Source organism: Tympanuchus pallidicinctus, unplaced genomic scaffold (genome assembly GCF_026119805.1).
Source record: "Tympanuchus pallidicinctus isolate F22 unplaced genomic scaffold, pur_lepc_1.0 scaffold1, whole genome shotgun sequence".
Taxonomy (NCBI): Eukaryota; Metazoa; Chordata; class Aves; order Galliformes; family Phasianidae; genus Tympanuchus; species Tympanuchus pallidicinctus.
In genome coordinates this window covers 20,340,501-20,345,598 of record NW_026294618.1, presented here as the reverse complement: position 1 = coordinate 20,345,598, position 5,098 = coordinate 20,340,501, and the positions used below count along the sequence as shown (strand labels likewise).

The 5,098-nt window shown below is 34.4% G+C and overlaps 1 long non-coding RNA gene across 2 annotated transcripts; it reads left to right on the top strand.

Annotated features, from left to right (window-relative positions):
• Window positions 1-1,569: 1,569 nt before the first annotated feature.
• Window positions 1,570-4,847, top strand: LOC128087962 (uncharacterized). Of its 2 annotated transcripts, XR_008210090.1 has the most exons (5): window positions 1,570-1,658; window positions 1,872-1,910; window positions 2,894-3,013; window positions 3,623-3,761; window positions 4,075-4,847. It is a non-coding gene; the product is annotated as an uncharacterized LOC128087962 (long non-coding RNA). The 2 variants fall into 2 exon arrangements; XR_008210089.1 differs by lacking the exon at window positions 1,872-1,910 and having other exon boundaries at window positions 1,573-1,658.
• The last annotated feature ends 251 nt before the right edge of the window (window positions 4,848-5,098 follow it).

Genomic DNA, 5,098 nt, shown 5'->3' with positions numbered 1-5,098 from the left:
CATATAAAATCTTCTTTAGTCAGTGCATTTCATAGCAAACCTTTTTTCCTAGCAGGTTACAATGAGTCTATTAATGTCACAGAAATTACAAGCAAAAATGTTACATTGATCATCTAATCTCACATTTTTAGTAAAATTTATCCTTAACCAAATGTAGAATTAAAATGAAACCAAATTTCAGTAGATTAGTATTTTAAAACTTACAAGACTTTGTCATATGGAATTAAAATATAAGTCTTCAGTGAGTGAACAGAAGAAATAAGATCTGAAGACTGCAAGGTCAAAAACTACTTCCATCGAGACACTTACCTATTCGTAGCATGTCACCAAAACCAGTCAGTTGTTACTGGTTTATTTGTGCTTGAACACTATCTGTATGTTCAATAAGTTTTACATAAATATTTTCCAAATATAATTCAAAGACGACTTGTATTTGTTTCGGAATGTTTTGGATTTTGCCTCAAATTACATAAATTCACTCTGATACACTGCTCAACAATAATTTCTCATTAGGATTTTCATTACAGTAATAAGTTTCAGAGTTGGTAATTATGGCATCTAACACAGTGCAACATGTCTAACAAATGTGATGTGTCCTTTTTGTAGTAATTTGGTATATCCTTTCTGTTATTTGTTATGACTAATTATGAGGGTAGTAGGGGAAAAGAGTAAAGGCTAGAGACATCTCAGATCCTGTATATGTTGATACTGAAGAGAACTTAGCTTCTAAAAAGTTAGGTTCTTTTGACAGCTACTGGATCACTATTGAGCTAATCAATTTCGGAGAAAAAGTAGTATATGAACATATCAGAGAAAAAGATGTACTTTCTCAAAAAAGATATTTGAAGTAAACTGTAGATAACTTACAATTTGCATATGACATTATGAAAGCCATGGCAGCCGCCATTTTAGCACACTATCTACAGGGAAGTAAAACATTTAAGACTTTCTGTGGAGGCATCAGAGCAATTCTGTCCTCTGGTAAGCTTGTATTTAAACATTTGTCAATAGCTTTAACTAAAATAAAGCCAACACAAAAAAAGAAAGCATCAGAACTGTGTTCCTGATCATGGTTTCTCCTTACGTTTGTGCAAGCTGTTAAAAGAAGTAACTTTTCCTGTCTTTAATTTTTCTGTAATGTAATAGAAACTCATCAGGATTAAAATGAGATGTGTAAACTCTGGCCAGTGAAGTTTTCAAATATGCATGTTTTGCTATTAAATGCTATAGTAATTAATTATAGAAATAAAGATTTCAGTTTTCAGAGCATATCACCACTATATATACTTGGAACCATTATATATACCATTATATATATTTGGAAGTCCAAAGTACACTAAATCAAAGTACTTAGACTTCAGCTGAGATACTGTTAATATCTCACAAATGTTTTGGTTGTTGTTAAGTGATGGGGTGTGCCTGGGGCTAGGCCACTTGAATGGCAAGGGCTACCACCTTTATGATACCGTGGCAAGGTGAAGGTAGGAAAGAGTCAGTACAGCTGGCCTAAATTAAGCAAGGGATTATTCCTTAATATGTGAAATCATGTGGAAGGCTGTAGAGGTGTGAGGGAGGTTAGGTGTGAGCTGTTGCTTGGGGACTGGTTGGGTGACAGCTAGTGGTGTTGAGGTGTTGTGTTGGTAGCAGAGCATCAGTTGGTATGTTGTTAGCATAGTGTTTATTGGTTGATAGTGAATAATTTTATTGTAGACATATATCTATATTGTTACCCCTGCATTTTTGTTTCCTTTTTCATTTTAGCAGATAGCTTTTATCTTAGCCTATGTATTCTATTTTGTTTCTAATTTCCTACTTTGTGCTACATGGAGTGAAGTGAGCTGATGGCTGTGTACTTCTTTGCTGTTTTCCAGGTTAATCCACAAGAATCCACATAGTTGTGGAGGATTAAGGTACTTAAAATCAATAAGTGCACGATGATGTGGTTATTTTTGATTGACATTCAGTAGACATTGTGATATTTTGAAAATGACTAACAACACCTATATTTGTGTGACAGCTGTTCTAGAAAAGATATCAGACAATTCTGAATTAATAATGTATTCATTTCTGAACTTTGAGTTATTGTTTTGTTTCTTACTTGTGCACCATGTTTCAAATATTCAGCTAAGTATAGAAAGGAAGGAAAAACAACAACAGGATTTTTAACAGTGGAAGAGAAAATGTAGTGCAGTACTAGTATCAACATCAAACAATACCCTATTTAAATACTTCAGAGTATTGAGTGAATCTACAGGTTTTTCAGTGTGTACTATAGAAGGAACATATTTGTGGCACAAAATGAGTTCAGTCTTAGACTTCACATACTCAGTAAAGATTGTGTATTTGCAGTGTACAGCATAATATGTTGGAACAGAACTGGAGGAGTTATTATGATATCAGCACAGTGTACAGAATAATTCTCGTTTCAGTTTTGAAACTGAAATTTTTCTGAAATTATTATAATTAGCTTATTAGGACTTTATAAAGATTCAACTTGACTGTAGTCTTAACAAGCTACAGCTTATCTATCTTGCATGTTCTTGGAGTATGTCTATGGACCACATTTATACCAGTGATAAATTTTCTGTATATTACTAGAGGCTCATGGCTTTTGTTTATATAAGGTGCTGACTTACTTTTCCTTTATCTCTTAAGGGACTACTTTTTTTCTTTTTATCAAATGCTGCTGGAATGAGTCATGTAGTAAAACAAAAAACAAACAAACAAAACTGAGTAATTGTTCTTTAGTATTAAAATTCTGTAGGCCATGTCTTTGTTAGTCATGTTTACGATTTTCAGACAGAAAATGCAATCAGTTTGTCAGCCTCACATGCTGTCAGTTAGTTTGTCAAATGGCTGAAATGACAGGCTGTTATTTTCCACTTGTAAACAGAGAAGAATACTTATCCTGTATCCAGTCAATACTTTTGCAGTTCTAAATTAGACTCCTGCAGTACACTCACCCTGAGACCATAACGACAAGCAAACTACAGAAAAGTGCCATTAATTCATGGTAAGTGAAATCAATCTTCCACGAGCATTAAGGTCACTGACTGAACTGCACAGAGGTCTTACTTCCTCAAGTTCATTTTGAAGTTAGTTGAACTGCTAACCTAGATTTCTGGATAGCAGACCCCTGTTTATAAAATATTTATAGGCAACTTAGGTCATTTAAAAAAAAAAATCCTGACAAGATTTCCTCAAGCATCTGAGAAAAGTTCTTTGCTTAAAGGGACTTTTAAAAGTGCCTTCAAAAATTAACGAGTTATGTAGCCAGCAAATTGTGAATCATCAAAACATCAGAGTCTCAGTTTTTGCTATGTTAATCAATATGTTTTTCCCCCTGTAATTTCATGTAGTCTAATTTTCAACTGTGCTCATAAGACTGAGAAAGACTTAGCTCCACAGTCTCACAAATGCTGTCCTGTAGTTGACACATATTCTGGTTTCAGATGGGACAGAGCTGGTTATCTTCATAGTGTCTGGTATAATGCTATGTTTTGGCTTAAGGGGAGGAAAAAAAAAAGCCGCTGTTGATAACACACTGGAGTTTCAGTTGTTGCTGAAGAGTGCTGTACAGAGCCAAAGATATTTCACTTTTCCACTTCTACTGTCCTGCCAGCAAGGGAGCTGACCTAAGCTGGCCAAAGGGATATTCCATAGCACATGACATCATGTGGAAAAAAAGCCATAAAACTGAAGAGTGTTGATTGAGGAAGCCGCCACTGCTCAAGGACTGGCTGGGCATTGGTCAGAGGATGGTGAGTAATTGCTTTGTGCATCACTTGTTTTGTAAATATAAACATATTATTATTATATAAAATATTATCTTTACTGTTATTTCTCTTCCTTACTTTAGAAAATAGTTATTTTATCTCAGCCTTCAAGTTTTACTCTTCTTTTTATTCTTTCTCCTACCCCACTGGGAAGAGGGGGAGGTAGTGAAAGAATGTATGTCATTCAGCTGCTGACCAGGTTAACTACAACAGCACATATTTATGCATATTTTTTCCTATAAACCATCTTGATCCTTGAGTTTTCTCACTTCTTTTCTATTTTCTTTCTGTCCCACAGCTGAGATGAATTAGTGAAAGGCTGCGAGGGTGTTGTCTAGGATTAAGCCACCACGGGCATGAATCCTAATACGTGAGGAAGAAATTAAAGAGCATAAAAGCAGGCACTGTTGTGTATTGTATAACCTGTTTATAATATGTTTCTTTGTTTAAAGAAAAAAATTTAGTTGTTGGATACATTTAGAATCTTAGTGTTAAGTTGTCACTGAAACAGGAAATACTGGTTTTCTTTTAAAGTCTGCATCTCTTGAAATATGTAACATTTCTAGGAACATCTGCAAAAAAATTAGGATATTGTAGCTGATTTCTTTCTAGTCATAGTCACATTCAGATCATAAGATTGTATTAATTTCACCAAGAAGGCATGCAAAGAAGAATTTTGCTTTCTCTTAAAACAAAAACCTACCTAAATGATCTAGTCTTACTTGAGATGTGGGTTTAAATTTGTAAATCATTGTTCCTTTGAAGTGTACATTTGCTAGATCTAAGCTTATATCTGCTTTTCATAAGCATAACTCTTGACCTCACTTGCTACTCCCTCCATTACTATCCACTTTCCTAAAAGATCACAAATGCTCTTTCAAAATGCATGACTGTTTCTGAAAGCATACAGCATCTGATAGGCCAGGATTGAGTTAATGGTGAGCAAAATTAGTAGATGTAATTGAGTCTTACTTAATTGAGTTACATCCTTGGGAATACCATTTAACCAAATTTATTCTGTTCATTCTGGGGAGAAAAAAAAAAAAAAAGAGAAAAGAATAAAGAACGAAATTAAATGAACTTTTAAAATATAGTGACATTCCAGGGAATCTCCAGGAACATTCCAGGGTTAATGTTTTCCTTGGCTGTAAAAAAATACCTTCCAAGCATACTTCGTACTATAAACAGAATGTATCTACTAACAGGGAGTAATGCACACCCCCATATTAGTGTCACGTACTATTGCAAGATGAAAGTTTTGCCAGTGCATGAGTCAATAACCTGTTATTCAGCTTTACTGAAATCAATTTCAGCTTTTATCT